The sequence below is a fragment of the Eleutherodactylus coqui genome, chromosome 12 (genome assembly GCF_035609145.1).
Source record: "Eleutherodactylus coqui strain aEleCoq1 chromosome 12, aEleCoq1.hap1, whole genome shotgun sequence".
In the NCBI taxonomy this organism is placed as follows: Eukaryota; Metazoa; Chordata; class Amphibia; order Anura; family Eleutherodactylidae; genus Eleutherodactylus; species Eleutherodactylus coqui.
In genome coordinates this window covers 106,249,777-106,265,977 of record NC_089848.1, presented here as the reverse complement: position 1 = coordinate 106,265,977, position 16,201 = coordinate 106,249,777, and the positions used below count along the sequence as shown (strand labels likewise).

General features: G+C 51.0%; 1 protein-coding gene across 3 annotated transcripts in view; it reads right to left on the bottom strand.

The window, feature by feature from the left end:
* Positions 1–16,201, bottom strand: part of JCAD (junctional cadherin 5 associated) — a 120,220-nt gene that overhangs the window by 71,489 nt on the left and 32,530 nt on the right. The window lies entirely within an intron of this gene.

The window sequence follows — 16,201 nt, the reverse complement described above, 5'->3', positions numbered from 1 at the left end:
CCAGGCTCAGCATGTACACTACAGACCACCAGTAGAGAGGACCATCTGGCCAGGCTGTTAGAAGGTGTTGGACAGCATCTGACCAGACTGTTAGGAGGTGTTGGGACTAGTGGATGGGGGCACACAAGGTGACTGGGCTCAGGACGCCCCCTGCAGAGCACTAGTAGAGAGGACCATCTGACCAGACCATTAGGGGGTGTTGGGACCAGTAGATAGGGGCACACAAGGTGACCGGGCTCAGGACACCCCCTACAGAGCACTAGTAGAGAGGACCATCTGACTGGACTGTTAGGAGGTTTTGTAACCAGAGGATGGGGGGACACAAGGCGACCGGACTCTGGACGTGGCTACGGACCACCAGTAGAGAGGAGCGTGTGATCGTCCGACAAGCACCAGCAGCTCCAACTGTTTCCTTTACCGTCATCCAGAGACAGGGGGTGCCATTGTTACACTCCTGTGTCTGTCAGAACGATTTCCAGGCACTTGGCTGAAGGACATTTGGTCTCATGGAGCCCCTTACATGTACCACATTTGACCCCCACTGTCAACTGTCACCTCCATTTGCGTGGTGAACAATAAAACTGGATGCTACGGAGTTGAACTGAGTTGTCTACCATAACTAACTCTGGTTTAGTTTGGGTGCTGACGATGGCCGTGTTCATGTCTGGAGACCTCTGGGTATGTGCCTCAATCCTGTCCCCTGCCCGTGTGATGGTCTGTGGGACATCGCATACGACAGTCGGTCCCCCCTAGTAGTGGTACGAGGGACAATGACAGCTCAGCGATTCAGGACATCCTGCAGCCACATGTGTTCCTCTCATGGCGGCTTCCAAGAGGCAGCAGGATAATACTCGGCCGCACACACAAGGGGGTCAAAGGAAGCCAACATTAACACACTTCCGTTGCTGCCCAATCGCCAGATTTATTACCAACATGTATGGGACCATCTGGAACGCAAACTTCCACAGCCTACATGTTTACACGACCTAGAGGCTCAGTTACAGCAAATGCCGAGTGATATGCTGCAGATACCGTACAGAACCTGTATACATCCATGCCCTCCCAAGCTAGAGGTGGTACAACAGGGTACTAGAGCCTCCATGCCTGCCTATATGACATCTTGTATCAAAGCTAGAGGTGGTACAACAGGGTACTAGAGCCTCCATGCCCGCTCGTATCACATCTTGTATCCAAGCTAAAGGTGGTACAACAGGGTACTAGAGCCTTCATGCCTGCCATATCACAGCTTGTATCCAAGCTAGAGGTGGTACAACAGGGTACTAGAGCCTCCATGCCTGCCTATATGACATCTTGTATCAAAGCTAGAGGTGGTACAACAGGGTACTAGAGCCTCCATGCCCGCTCGTATCACATCTTGTATCCAAGCTAAAGGTGGTACAACAGGGTACTAGAGCCTTCATGCCTGCCATATCACAGCTTGTATCCAAGCTAGAGGTGGTACAACAGGGTACTAGAGCCTCCATGCCTGCCTGTATCATATATTGTATCCAAGCTAGAGGCGGTACAACAGGGTATTAGAGCCTCCATGCCCACCCGTATCACATCTTGTATCCAAGCTAGAGGTGGTACAACAGGGTACTAGAGCCTCCATGCCCGCTTGTATCACTACTTATATCCAAACTAGAGGCGGTACAACAGGATACTAATGCCTCCCTGCCTGTATCACATCTTGTATCCACGCTAGAGATGGTAAAACAGCATACTAAAGCCTCCATGCCTGCCCATATCACATCTTGTATCCAAGCTAGATGCGGTACAATAGGGTACTAAAGCCTCCATTCCTGCCCATATCACATCTTGTATCCAAGTTAGAGGCGGTACAACAGGGTACTAGAGCCTCCATGCCCCCCATATCACAGCATGTATCAAATGATATATACTGCTTCTAGGCAAGGGTTATTACTGACAATGAGTGTACATCTCTTATATATATATATATATATATACACATATATATATATATATATATAACCCAGCCATGCAGGAATCATCCCTACATGCCGGTACCAAGCTCGGATAAATGGGGAGGGTTAGGGAAAGACCTGGCGACCTACCCTGTAAAAACGTTGTCTTGTAAACCCTATGAGAGAGCTCTCAGATTATTCAGATATGGCATCCGATGGCAGCCCCCCCTCCCCCTAGGCCAAAGGATTCTCTAAATCCTACTGGGGAAGAGGTCTGAGTACAAGTAGTCGGGGTTTTCCTTTTGACGCAACTGGGGGAAGCCCTCGAGAAGCCCAGCTGCTGATGCACCTGTGGTGCACCAAAGCTCACATACAAGCTCACATACAAGCAACTTGTTATGTGCATGGCAGGAGTCTAGGGAAACTGGACATTGTGAAATGCCAAATGACAAGACTTAACATGGATATTATTGGGATTAGTTAATTGCATTGAACGGGTAATGGATATTTTCAGTCCGATGACTTCACATTGCACTATGCCGGACACGAGGATATCAAGAGGAATGGAGTCGCCTTTATTACAAACAAGCAAACCTAGAGAAAGTTCTAGAACAATCAGTGACTGCATCATTGCTATCCGGACACGTGGTAAGCCAGTGAACATCATACTCTCACAGGTCTATGCCCTAACGATGGATGCTGATGAGGGAACCATTGAAGATTTTTATGCTAACGTCCAGAAAACTCTAAACGAAGAGCTAAAGAAGGACATCATTTGCATTATGGGTGATTTCAATTCCAAAGTCGGCAGCCAGAAGCAAAGCTGGCAGCCAGTAAGATTCAGGCTTGGTGAAAGAAATAATGCCAGTGATCGCCTTGTACAGTTCTGCAAGGAAACTCGGCTCAGAATAGCAAATAGCGCTATACACACAATAGCAAACTTCATAAGCCCTTCCATGAAAAAGCCATTTAAAATAGTGTAAAAAAAATTAATAAATACTCGCCTCCCTTCGGCTGCCGGGGCTCTGCGGCGATGTCTGCCGCTGTCTCCGGCTCTGTAGTTCTGAGCTATCAGCAGCCGCAGAATTAAAATCCCCACCTGCTGGTAGCTCCAATTGTAATTGAGCGCTTCAGCCAATCACAATCAAAGCTACCAGTAGGCGTGGATTTTAAATCCCTGCATGCTGATAGCTGAGATCTACAGAGTCGGGGACAGCGGCAGAAATCGCCGTTGAGCACTGGCAGCCGTCAATGGCTTTTCAGGGAAGGGCTTCATAAGCCCTTCCCTGAAAAGCCATTTAAAGTAGTGTAAAAAATAAAAATACTCATCTGACCTCCCTTCGGGTGCTGGGCTCAGCCGTGTCTTCTCTTGGCTGTCCCCAGCTCTGAAGATCTCAGCTATCAGCAGTCAGGGATTTAAATTCCCCACCTGCTGGTAGCTCTGATTGTGATTGGCTGAGCGCTTCAGCCAATCACAATCAGAGCTACCAGCAGATGGGGATTTTAAATTCCCGCATGCTGATAGCTGAGATCTACAGAGCCGAGGACAGCGGCAGAAGTCTCTGCGAAGCCCCGGCAGATGAGTATTGATTGTTTTTACACTATTTTAAATGGCTTTTCAGGAAAGAGCTTATGAAGCCCTTCCCTGAAAAGCCATTGACGGCTGCCAGGGCTCAGCTGCAACTTCTGCCGCTGTCCCCGGCTCTGTAGCGCCACTGAGCTATCAGCAGTCGGAGATTTAAAATCCCCGCCTGCCGGTAGCTTAGAACTATAGAGCCGGAGACAGCGGCAGAAGTCGCGGCTGAGCTCCGGTGGATGAGTATTGATTTTTTTTTTTTACACTATTTTAAATGGCTTTTCAGGGAGGGGCTTATGCCTTGCCTGAAAAGCCATTGATGGCTGCAGGGCCTCAGCGGCGACTTATGCCGCTGTCTCCGGCTCTGTAGATCTCAGCTATCAGCATCAGCCAATCACAATCAAAGCTACCAGCAGGCGGGGATTTTAAATCCCTGATGCTGATAGCTGAGATCTACAGGAGAAGACTCGGCTGAATCAGGTAGCCGAAGGGAGGTGAGTATGCATTTTTTTTGTTTGTTTTCTTTTAACACTTTCCTTTGTTTTTCAGGGAAGGGCTTATATTTAAAGCCCTTCCCTGAAAAACATTTCAAGGGTGCTCGCAGCAGGATCCTCCACCGCAGCTGTCATGTGTGACAGCTGCGGTAGGGAATCCTTTATTCACCGCAAGGATTTAGAATTCCTCTGCTGCATCTGTCACAGATGTGGCAGGTGCAGCAGGGAATTCTTTTTACTTGTGAGGATGCAGGAAACATCTGCTGCACGCGGCAGACGTGTTCTGCATCCCCGCGGGACATGGCAGCGGCGGAGAGGTAAGTTTTTTTTTACTTTCTTTTTTTACACTAAAATGTTTCTTTTTCAGGGAAGGGCTTATATGTAAAGCCCTTTCCTGAAAAAGAATGCAAGGGTGCCGGTAGCAGCCATGGCTCCATTGAAAACAATGCGTGCATTCCCAATGGTGCACACATGTCCTATCTTTGCAGGCACGCACCTGCAGAGTACGGACATGTGCACACACCATAGAGAAAGCAATGTTGCAAATACAAGTGTGTTTTTGTGCGTGCATATGCACGCACAAAAACCCGCTTGTGTGGCCCCACCCTAATAAAGGTGCTCCACTGAGAAAATTTAACTCCCCTAAAATCCACTAATCATACACTATTGAGGTAGCAAATCGATTCAAACTACTTGACACATTAGAGCTGATGTGCCACCAGTGCCCACTGTTGGCCACCTAGTAATTGCTGGAAGTAATACAAATAAAAAGCAACTTTAATTTTTATCTAGACTTAAAGGGGTTGTCCCGCGAAAGCAAGTGGGGGTATACACTTCTGTATGGCCATATTAATGCACTTTGTAATGTACATTGTGCATTAATTATGAGCCATACAGAAGTTATCAGAAGTTTTTCACTTACCTGCTCCGTTGCTAGCGTCCTCGTCTCCATGGAGCTGTCTAATTTTCAGCATCTAATCGCCGGATTAGACGCGCTTGTGCAGTCCGATCTTCTTGTTTTCTGAATGGGGCCGCTCATGCCTGAGACCGGCTCCTGGTAGCTCCGCCCCGTCACGTGCCGATTCCAGCCAATCAGGAGGCTGGAATCGGCAATGGACCGCACAGAAGCCCTGCGGTCCACCGAGGGAGAAGATCCCGGCGGCCATCTTCAGCAGGTAAGTAAGAAGTCACCGGAGCGCGGGGATACAGGTAAGCGCTGTGCGGTGTACTTTTTTAACCCCTGCATCGGGGTTGTCTTGCGCCGAACGGGGGAGGGGGTTGAAAAAAAAAAAACCCGTTTCGGCGCAGGACAACCCCTTTAAGGCCCATTTACACAGGACGAGTGTTGGGTAAACAATGCCCGACACTCGTCACTGTGTCTCCTCGCTCCCGTTCTCCTGCATGGGAGCTAGCAGAGCTGTCATGCTCATAGAGCGACCAGCAGGGGGCGGGCAGTGCGGAAGATTTCTCTCCTCTCCCTCCCTCGCCCCCCTCCATTCACATAACACAGCGGCCATTCACTACTGAATGGCAGCTGTTTAAGATGAATAGTGAGTGATGAGCTTCATCGCTCATCGTTCAGCTTAAACAGCCGTCGTTCAGTAGTGAACGGCTGCTGTGTTATGTGAATGGAGGGGGGCAGGGGAGCGAGAGGAGATAAATCTCCTGCACTTCCCTGTCCCCCTGCTGGCCTCTCTGTGACCCGGCCACCTCTGCTAGCTCCCATGCAGGAGCACGGGAGTGCGGAGACACAGGGACGAGTGTCGGGCATCGTTTGCATGTGTAAATGGGTCTTAAATGAGCCTCTGTAAATTTTCAAACCCCACCCCCACTCCACACCAAGACATTGCTACATATGGTCGAGGATGCGGGTAACCCGGGTTACAAGGAGCAATGGCACAACAACACTTGTTTATTAAAGACTACAGGCCTGCATTTGCCTTGGGTGAAACCTATTTTCGTGCAAGCACCGTCCCCTGCTATAGAGTAGTTCATCAAACAATTGGTGCAAGCAAGTATTCAGCAGCAACAGATAAGCACCCAGCAGTAGCAGCAGATTGCCTTGCTAAAAGAAGCACTTCTGGCCACCCTGAGAGAATGGAGGAAGGGGCCCCTGTTGCAGTTAGTGCAAGGGAGGCTTTACAATGGTCCACTGAGGATGTAGATGCCTATCTGACAGTGTTTGAAAGGGTGGCAAAGAGAGAACAACTCCCAAAAGCTGAATGGGTAGAGGTTCTCACACCATACCTTATTACTGAATCTGAAAAAACCCACCATGACCTAAGTGAGCATGAGGTAAAAGACATACGACAAACTCAAGCCTAAGATACGTGCTAGTTTGGGTGTCATAGCAGCTGTTTGTGCTCGGAGGATACGCAACTGGAGCTACAGGATTCACCAGGTCCAAATTGTGGAAAAGATGGTGGTAGATTGTTTAATCCGTGACCTCCCTGTGAAGCTGCAGCGCTGGGTCGATCATGGAGACCCCAAAGACGCCAACCAGCTGGTTGACCTCATCAACAGATACCTTGCCACTGAGGACTATTTGCAGGACACCGAGGCTGCGCCTATCTGACCTAGGAATACCCTGCCTACCATGAGTAAGAAACTTCCATTAACAATTTGAGCGTTGAGGCATGGGGGAAAAGAGGCCAGGACTCCTGTGGTGGCACCACTTTCGGTGAATTTGGATGAGCACCAAGGTCACATCATCCCTAGAAAGAACTCTCTGACAAGGAGACCAGAGTCGTTGAGGTGCAGGAGATGCCAGAAGTTGGGTCACGTCTAGGCTAGAGATGAGCGAACACCAAAATGTTCGGGTGTTCGTTATTCGAAACGAACTTCCCGCGATGTTCGAGGGTTCGTTTCGAATAACGAACCCCATTGAAGTCAATGGGCGACCAGAACATTTTTGTATTTCGCCGATGCTCGCTAAGGTTTTCATGTGTGAAAATCTGGGCAATTCAAGAAAGTGATGGGAACGACACAGCAACGGATAGGGCAGGCGAGGGGCTACATGTTGGGCTGCATCTCAAGTTCACAGGTCCCACTATTAAGCCACAATAGTGGCAAGAGTGGCCCCCCCCTCCCAAAAACTTTTACTTCTGAAAAGCCCTCATTAGCAATGCATACCTTAGCTAAGCACCACACTACCTCCAACAAAGCACAATCACTGCCTGCATGACACTCTGCTGCCACTTCTCCTGGGTAACATGCTGCCAACCCCCCCCCCCCCCCCCCCACGACCCAGTGTCCACAGCGCACACGCACACCAAACTGTCCCTGCCCAGCCTTCAGCTGCCCTCATGCCACGCCACACTCATGTCTATTTATAAGTGCGTCTGCAGGAAAAGCAGGCACACACTGCAGAGGGTTGGCACGGCTAGGCAGCGACCCTCTTTAAAAGGGGTGGGGCGATAGCCCACAATGCTGTACAGAAGCAATGAGAAATAGAATCCTGTGCAACCGCCATCAGGAGCTGCACACGTGGGCATAGCAATGGGGAACCTATGTGCCACACACTATTCATTCTGTCAAGGTGTCTGCATGCCCCAGTTAGACCGGGCTTTTTAATTCATAGACACAGGCAGGTACAACTCCCTATTGTGAAGTCCCTGTCGACCGACAGCATGGGTGGCTCCCTGGAACCCACCGGCGGTACACAAAAATATCCCACTGCATTGCTCAACACAGCTGAGGTAGTAATGTCGTGCGTAATACAGGTGGGCTTCGGCCCACACTGCATGCCCCAGTCAGACTGGGGTTCTTTACAAGTGGACACATGTAGGTTACACTCCGTGTGCACCTACAGCATGGGTGGCTCCCTGGAACCCACCGGCGGTACACAAAAATATCCCATTGCATTGCCCAACACAGCTGAGGTAGTAATGTCGTGCTTAATGCAGGTGGGCTAAAAATTAATTTGATTACACTGTAGGCGAGGGCCCACAAAAATTGCTGTATCAACAGTACTAATGTACATCCCAAAAATTGGCCATGGCCAGCCAAGAGGGCAGGTGAAACCCATTAATCGCTTTGGTTAATGTGGCTTAAGTGGTAACTAGGGCTGGAGGCAGCCCAGTGTAACAAAAAATTGGTTCAAGTTACAGTTCCAACGCTTTTAAGCGCATTGAAACTTTTAAAAATTGTTTAGAAAAATTATTTGAGTGAGCCTTGTGGCCCTAAGAAAAATTGCCCGTTCAGCGTGATTACGTGAGGTTTCAGGAGGAGGAGCAGGAGGAGGAGGAGGAGGAATATTAGACACAGATTGATGAAGCAGAAATGTCCCCGTTTTGGATGGTGAGAGAGAACGTAGCTTCCATCCGCGGGTGCAGCCTACGTATTGCTTAGGTATCGCTGCTGTCCGCTGGTGGAGAACAGAAGTCTGGCGAAATCCAGCCTTTGTTCATCTTGATGAGTGTTAGCCTGTCGGCACTGTCGGTTGACAGGCGGGTACGCTTATCTGTGATGATTCCCCCAGCCGCACTAAACACCCTCTCCTACAAGACGCTAGCCGCAGGACAAGCAAGCACCTCCAGGGCATACAGCGCAAGTTCAGGCCATGTGTCCAGCTTCGACACCCAGTAGTTGTAGGTGGCAGAGGCGTCACGGAGGACGGTCGTGCGATCGGCTACGTACTCCCTCACCATCCTTTTACAGTGCTCCCGTCGACTCAGCCTTGACTGGGGAGCGGTGACACAGTCTTGGTGGGGAGTCATAAAGCTGGCCAGGCCCTTAAAGACTGTTGCACTGCCTGGGATGTACATGCTGCTCGATCTCCGCACCTCCCCTGCTACCTTGCCCTCGGTACTGCGCCTTCTGCCACTAGCGCTGTCGGCTGGGAATTTTACCATCAGCTTGTCCGCAAGGGTCCTGTGGTATAGCAACACTCTCAAACCCCTTTCCTCTTCTGGAATGAGAGTGGGCAGGTTCTCCTTACAGCGTGGGTCGAGCAGTGTGTACACCCAGTAATCCGTTGTGGCCAGAATGCGTGCAACGCGAGGGTCACGAGAAAGGCATCCTAACATGAAGTCAGCCATGTGTGCCAGGGTACCTGTACACAACACATGGCTGTCTTCACTAGGATGATCACTTTCAGGATCCTCCTCCTCCTCCTCCTCCTCCTCAGGCCATACACGCTGAAAGGATGACAGGCAATCAGCCGGTGTACCGTCAGCAGCGGGCCAAGCTGTCTCTTCCCCCTCCTCCTCATCCTCCTCATGCTCCTCCTCCTCCTCCTGTACGCGCTGAGAAATAGACAGGAGGGTGCCCTGACTATCCAGCGGCATACTGTCTTCCCCCGCCCCCGTTTCCGAGCGCAAAGCAGCTGCCTTTATGCTTTGCAGGGAATTTCTCAAGATGCATAGCAGAGGAATGGTGACGCTAATGATTGTAGCATCGCCGCTCACCACCTGGGTAGACTGCTCAAAATTACCAAGGACATGGCAGATGTCTGCCAACCAGGCCCACTCTTCTGAAAGGAATTGAGGAGGCTGACTCCCACTGCGCCGCCCATGTTGGAGTTGGTATTCGACTATAGCTCTACGCTGTTCATAGAGCCTGGCCAACATGTGGAGCGTAGAGTTCCACCGTGTGGGCACGTCGCACAGCAGTCGGTGCACTGGCAGCTTAAAGTGATGTTGCAGGGTGCGCAGGGTGGCAGCGTCCGTGTGGGACTTGCGGAAATATGCGCAGAGCCGGCGCACCTTTACGAGCAGGTCTGACAAGCGTGGGTAGCTTTTCAGAAAGCGCTGAACCACCAAATTAAAGACATGGGCCAGGCATGGCACGTGCGTGAGGCTGCTGAGCTGCAGAGCCGCCACCAGGTTACGGCCGTTGTCACACACGACCATGCCCGGTTGGAGGCTCAGCGGCGCAAGCCAGCGGTCGGTCTGCTCTGTCAGACCCTGCAGCAGTTCGTGGGCCGTGTGCCTCTTATCGCCTAAGCTGAGTAGTTTCAGCACGGCCTGCTGACGCTTGCCCACCGCTGTGCTGCCACACCGCGCGACACCGACTGCTGGCGACATGCTGCTGCTAACACATCTTGATTGCGAGACAGAGGAGGAGGAGGAGGAGGAGGAGGGTGCTTTAGTGGAGGAAGCATACACCTCCACAGATACAACCACCGAGCTGGTGCCCGCAATTCTGGGGGTGGGTAGAACGTGAGCGGTCCCAGGCTCTGACTCTGTCCCAGCCTCCACTAAATTCACCCAATGTGCCGTCAAGGAGATGTAGTGACCCTGCCCGCCTGTGCTTGTCCACGTGTCCGTTGTTAAGTGGACCGTGGCAGTAACCGCGTTGGTGAGGTCGCGTACAATGTTGCGGGAGATGTGGTCGTGCAGGGCTGGGACGGCACATCGGGAAAAGTAGTGGCGACTGGGAACTGAGTAGCGCGGGGCCGCCGCCTCCATGATACTTTTGAAGGACTCCGTTTCCACAACCCTATACGGCAGCATCTCAAGGCTGATGAATTTTGCTATGCGGACAGTTAACGCTTGAGCGTGCGGGTGCGTGGCGGCGTACTTGCGCTTGCGCTCAAACACTTGCGCAAGCGACGGCTGGACGGTGCGCTGAACTACACTGGCGGATGGGTCCGAGGACAGCGGAGGTGAGGGTGTGGGTGCAGGCCATGAGGCGGTAGTGCCTGTGTCCTGAGAGGGGGGTTGGATAGCAGTGTCAGGTTGGGGCACAGGGGGAGAGGCAGCGGTGCAAACCGGAGGTGGTGAACGGCCTTCGTCCCACCTTGTGGGGTGCTTGGCCATCATATGTCTGCGCATGCAGGTGGTGCTGAGGCTGTTGGTGTTGGCTCCCCGGCTGAGCTTTGCGCGACAAAGGTTGCACACCACTGCTCGTCGGTCGTCAGGCGTCTCTGTGAAAAACTGGCAGACCTTAGAGCACCTCGGCCTCTGCAGGGTGGCATGGCGCGAGGGTGCGCTTTGGGAAACAGTTGGTGGATTATTCGGTCTGGCCCTGCCTCTACCCCTGGACACCGCACTGCCTTTTGCAACCTGCCCTGCTGCTGCCCCTGCCTCCCCCTCTTAAGACCTGTCCTGAGTAGGCGTTGCAAACCAGGTGGGGTCAGTCACCTCATCGTCCTGCTGCTCTTCCTCAGAATCCTCTGTGCGCTCCTCCCTCGCACTTACTGCCCTCACTACTACCTGACTGCAAGACAACTGTGTCTCATCGTCATCGTCCTCCTCACCCACAGAAAGTTCTTGAGACAGTTTGCGGAAGTCCCCAGCCTCATCCCCCGGACCCCGGGAACTTTGCAATGGTTGGGCATCAGTGACGATAAACTCCTCTGGTGGGAGAGGAACCACTGCTGCCCAATCTGAGCAGGGGCCAGAGAACAATTCCTGGGAGTCTTCACGCAGCTGAGCAGGTGTCATTGTAGTGGAGTGAGGAGGCTGGGAGGAAGGAGGAGCAGCAGACAGAGGATTCTGATTTGCAGCAGTGGACGGCGCAGAACTGCGGTTGGACGATAGGTTGCTCGAAGCACTTTCTGCCATCCAGGACAGGACCTGCTCACACTGCTCATTTTCTAATAACCGTCTCCCGCGTGGACCCATGAATTGTGCGATGACTGTCGGGACGCCAGAAACGTGCCTCTCTACTAATCGCGCAGCAGTCGGCTGCGATACACCTGGATCAGGAGTTTGGCCTGTGCCCACACCCTGACTTGGCCCTCAGCGTCCTCGGCCGCGTCCACGTCCTCTAGGCCTACCCCTACCCCTCAGCATGCTGTATTACCAGTGATTTGATTTCACAGGCAGGAAATAAATTGGCGCAAGACTGCAGGCCAAATATAATTTTTTCTCTTTTTTGAAAACGAAAGGCCCCACTGCCTCTAGTGAATGAATAATCTAAGTTTAATAACTGTGCTGTGGCCCTGCTAATGTGTCACAGAACTTGAGGGTAGCAGAGTTATTATAACTCTGGCAGAGCAGGTATTTTTTTCCCAATTAAGGAAAGCAAATGGCGAAGCCAGGAGTAAAACGTAGCTGGGTGCGTCTGATTTTTAAACGTTGCACACGCAGCCGACACGTGTCCACCGCCCTTAGGACGGACAGAGGCAGGACAAATACAATTTTTTTCAGTTTTTTTCCACCAAAAGGCAGCACTGCGTATATTCAATGAACATGAGAAGTTTAATAACTGTGCTGTGGCCCTGCTAATGTGGCACAGAACTTGAGGGTAGCAGAGTTATTATAACTCTGGCAGAGCAGATATTTTTTTTCCAAATTAAGGAAAGCAAATGGCGAAGCCAGGAGTAAAACGTAGCTGGGTGCGTCTGATTTTTAAACGCTGCACACGCAGCCGACACGTGTCCACAGCCCTTAGGACGGACAGAGGCAGGTCAAATAGAATTTTTTTCACTTGTTTTACAAGCAAAAGGCAGCACTGCGTATATTCAATGAATAATAACTGTGTTGTGGCCCTGCCTACACAATTCTTTCCCTGCAGTATCAATGGAGGGTGCAATGCTCTGCAGAGGCGATTTTGAGAAGAAAAAAAATATGCAGCACAGCTAACAGCAGCCTGGACAGTACTGCACACGGATAAATATGGCCCTAGAAAGGACCGTTGAGGTTCTTGAAGGCTACACTCACTCCTAACACTCTCCCTGCCTATGCAACACTTCTGTCCCTAATGCCGGGTGCAACGCTCTGCAGAGGCGATTTTGAGAAAAAAAAAAATGCCACTGCTAACAGCAGTCAACACACAGCTATCAGTGGCCCTAATAAGGACCTTTGGGGGTCTTGAAGCCTACACTAACTACCAATTCTTTCCCTACAGCAGCTCCGGTACAAACAGCACTGTCCCTCATCTAACTCACACGGCATCTGAGGCGAGCCGCGGGAGGGGCCGACTTTTATATTAGGCGGACACCTGATCTCGCCAGCCACTCACAGCAGGGGGGTGGTATAGGGCTGGAACAACACAGGGGGAAGTTGTAATGCCTTCCCTGTCTTTCAATTGGCCAGAAAAGCGCGCTAACGTCTCAGGGAAGGAAGTGAAAGTAACCCGAACACCGCATGGTGTTCGTTACGAATAACGAACATCCCGAACACCCTAATATCCGCACGGATATCAAGCTCGGACGAACACGTTCGCTCATCTCTAGTCTAGGCTCATTGCCCCTCAACCACTATGGATTGTGACAGAGCTTGTCACCGCTCCTTGTTTGCAGAACTAGTTTGTACTGCTTTACCAGGCTTAGAGTCTGAGCCATAGATGTGTAAAGTAATGGTAAACCACGTCAATGTATAGGTTCTTTTGGACTCCGACAGTTTAGTCACTCTGGTCCATGCTAGCCTGGTAACTGAAGGCGATTTACAAGAGAACCACCTGAGTGCGATGAGCATTCACGGTGATACAAAGGTGTATCTTCTGGCTCTTGCTACCATAGAAATAATAACGGGAAGTAGGCATCGTTAAGAATCTGATGCAGCCTTAAGATATTGGGCATGATGTCCTTCTGTTTTGGTGCATTAGTGTGGCGCGGAGTGTTATGGCAGCAGAATGCAGTCCTAAGCTCTCACTCATGACCTGAAGGTTGTGAGTTTAATCCCCGCTTGGTTCAGGTAGCCGGCTAAAGGTTGGCTCACCTTTCCAGCCTTCCAAGTTCGGTAAAAACAGTACCTAGCTTTGTGGGGGGTAATAATAAATGACCTTAAAGTGCTGTGGAATAAGTTGGCACTATACAAATAACAAGATTTATTTATTTTTTTGTGGGGAAGAGCAACATCTACTGCTAACGAGACTGGCGTAACCCCTAGTGACAATCTGATCTCACCTGACAGCAGTATAAGTGTGGGCATTGAAGCAGGATGTATTAATTTTCCTTTGCAGGTCTTGGCGGGAGAAGACGATGAAGATCCTTTTTCTCTACAGGCGGTGACTGATTTAGAGGGCTCATGTGAGAACTTTGCTACCTCGCAGTTGAGAGATCCTACAATCACGAGAGAATGTTGTGGTCATAAATGTCGTTTTGCAACAGTTTCCCCATTTTTCCATGAGTAATAATTAGAGATGAGCGAGCACCAAAATGCTCGGGTGCTCGTTACTCGAGACAAAATTTTCGCGATGCTCGAGGGTTCGTTTCGAGTAACGAACCCCATTGAAGTCAATGGGCGACTCGAGCATTTTTGTTTATCGCCGATGCTCGCTAAGGTTTCCATTTGTGATAATCGGGGCAATTCAAGAAAGTGATGGGAACGACACAGCAACGGATAGGGCAGGCGAGGGGCTACATGTTGGGCTGCATCTCAAGTTCCCAGGTCCCACTATTAAGCCACAATAGCGGCAAGAGTGGGCCCCCCCTCCAACAACTTTTACTTCTGAAAAGCCCTCATTAGCAATGCATACCTTAGCTAAGCACCACACTACCTCCAACAAAGCACAATCACTGCCTGCATGAAACTCCGCTTCCACTTCTCCTGGGTTACATGCTGCCCAACCCCCCACCCGCACGACGCAGTGTCCACAGCGCACACCAAACTGTCCCTGCGCAGCCTTCAGCTGCACTCATGCCACACCACCCTCATATCTATTTATAAGTGCGTCTGCCAGAGGAACCACAGGCACACACTGTAGAGGGTTGGCACGGCTAGGCAGCGACACTCTTTAAAAGGGGCGGGGCGATAGCCCACAATGCTGTACAGAAGCAATGAGAAATATAATCCTGTGCCACCGCCATCAGGAGCTGCACACGTGGGCATAGCAATGGGGAACCTATGTGCCACACACTATTCATTCTGTCAAGGTGTCTGCATGCCCCAGTCAGACCGCGGTTTTATAAATAGTCACAGGCAGGTACAACTCTGCAATGGGAATTCCGTGTGCACCCACAGCATGGGTGGCTCCCTGGAACCCACCGGCTGTACATAAATGTATCCCATTGCAGTGCCCATCACAGCTGAGGTAACGTCCGATTAAATGCAGGTGGGCTTCGGCCCACACTGCATGCCCCAGTCAGACTGGGGTTCTTTAGAAGTGGACACATGCAGTTACAACTCCCTGTGAACCGACAGCATGGGTGGGTGCCAGGAAGCCACCGGCGGTACATAAATATATCCCATTGCATTGCCCATCATAGCTGAGGTAATGTCATGTTTAATGCAGGTGGGGTTCGGCCCACACTGCATGCCCCAGTCAGACTGGGGTTCTTTAGAAGTGGACACATGCAGTTACAACTCTCTGTGGACCCACAGCATGGGTGGGTGCCAGGAAGCCACCGGCGGTACATAAATATATCCCATTGCAGTGCCCAGCACAGCTGATGTAACGTCAGCTTTAATGCAGGTGGGCAAAAAATTAATTGGATTACACTGTAGGCGAGGGCCCCAAAAAATTGGTGTACCAACAGTACTAATGTACATCAGAAAAATTGTCCATGCCCAACCAAGAGGGCAGGTGAAACCTATTAATCGCTTTGGTTAATGTGGCTTAATTGGTAACTAGGCCTGGAGGCAGCCCAGTTAAAATAAAAATTGGTTCAGGTGAAAGTTTCAACGCTTTAATGAGCATTGAAACGTATAAAAATTGTTTACAAAAATTATATGACTGAGCCTTGTGGGCCTAAGAAAAATTGCCCGTTCGGCGTGATTACGTGAGGTTTCAGGAGGAGGAGCAGGAGGAGGAGGATGAATAGAATACACAGATTGATGAAGCAAAAAGGTCCCCGTTTTTGATGGTGGTGAAAGAGAACGATGCTTCCATCCGCGGGTGCAGCCTACGTATTGCTTAGGTATCGCTGCTGTCCGCTGGTGGAAAAGAGAAGTCTGGTGAAATCCAGGCTTTGTTCATCTTGATGAGTGTAAGCCTGTCGGCACTGTCGGTTGACAGGCGGGTACGCTTATCCGTGATGATTCCCCCAGCCACACTAAACACCCTCTCTGACAAGACGCTAGCCGCAGGACAAGCAAGCACCTCCAGGGCATACAGCGCGAGTTCAGGCCACGTGTCCAGCTTCGACACCCAGTAGTTGTAGGGGGCAGAGGCGTCACCGAGGATGGCCGTGCGATCAGCTACGTACTCCCTCACCATCCTTTTATAGTGCTCCCGCCAACTCAGCCTTAACTGGGGAGCGGTGACACAGTCTTGCTGGGGAGCCATAAAGCTGGCAAAGGCCTTAGAGAGTGTTCCCCTGCTGCGCTGTACATGCTGCCTGATCTCTGCGCCTCCCCTGCTACCTGGCCCTCGGA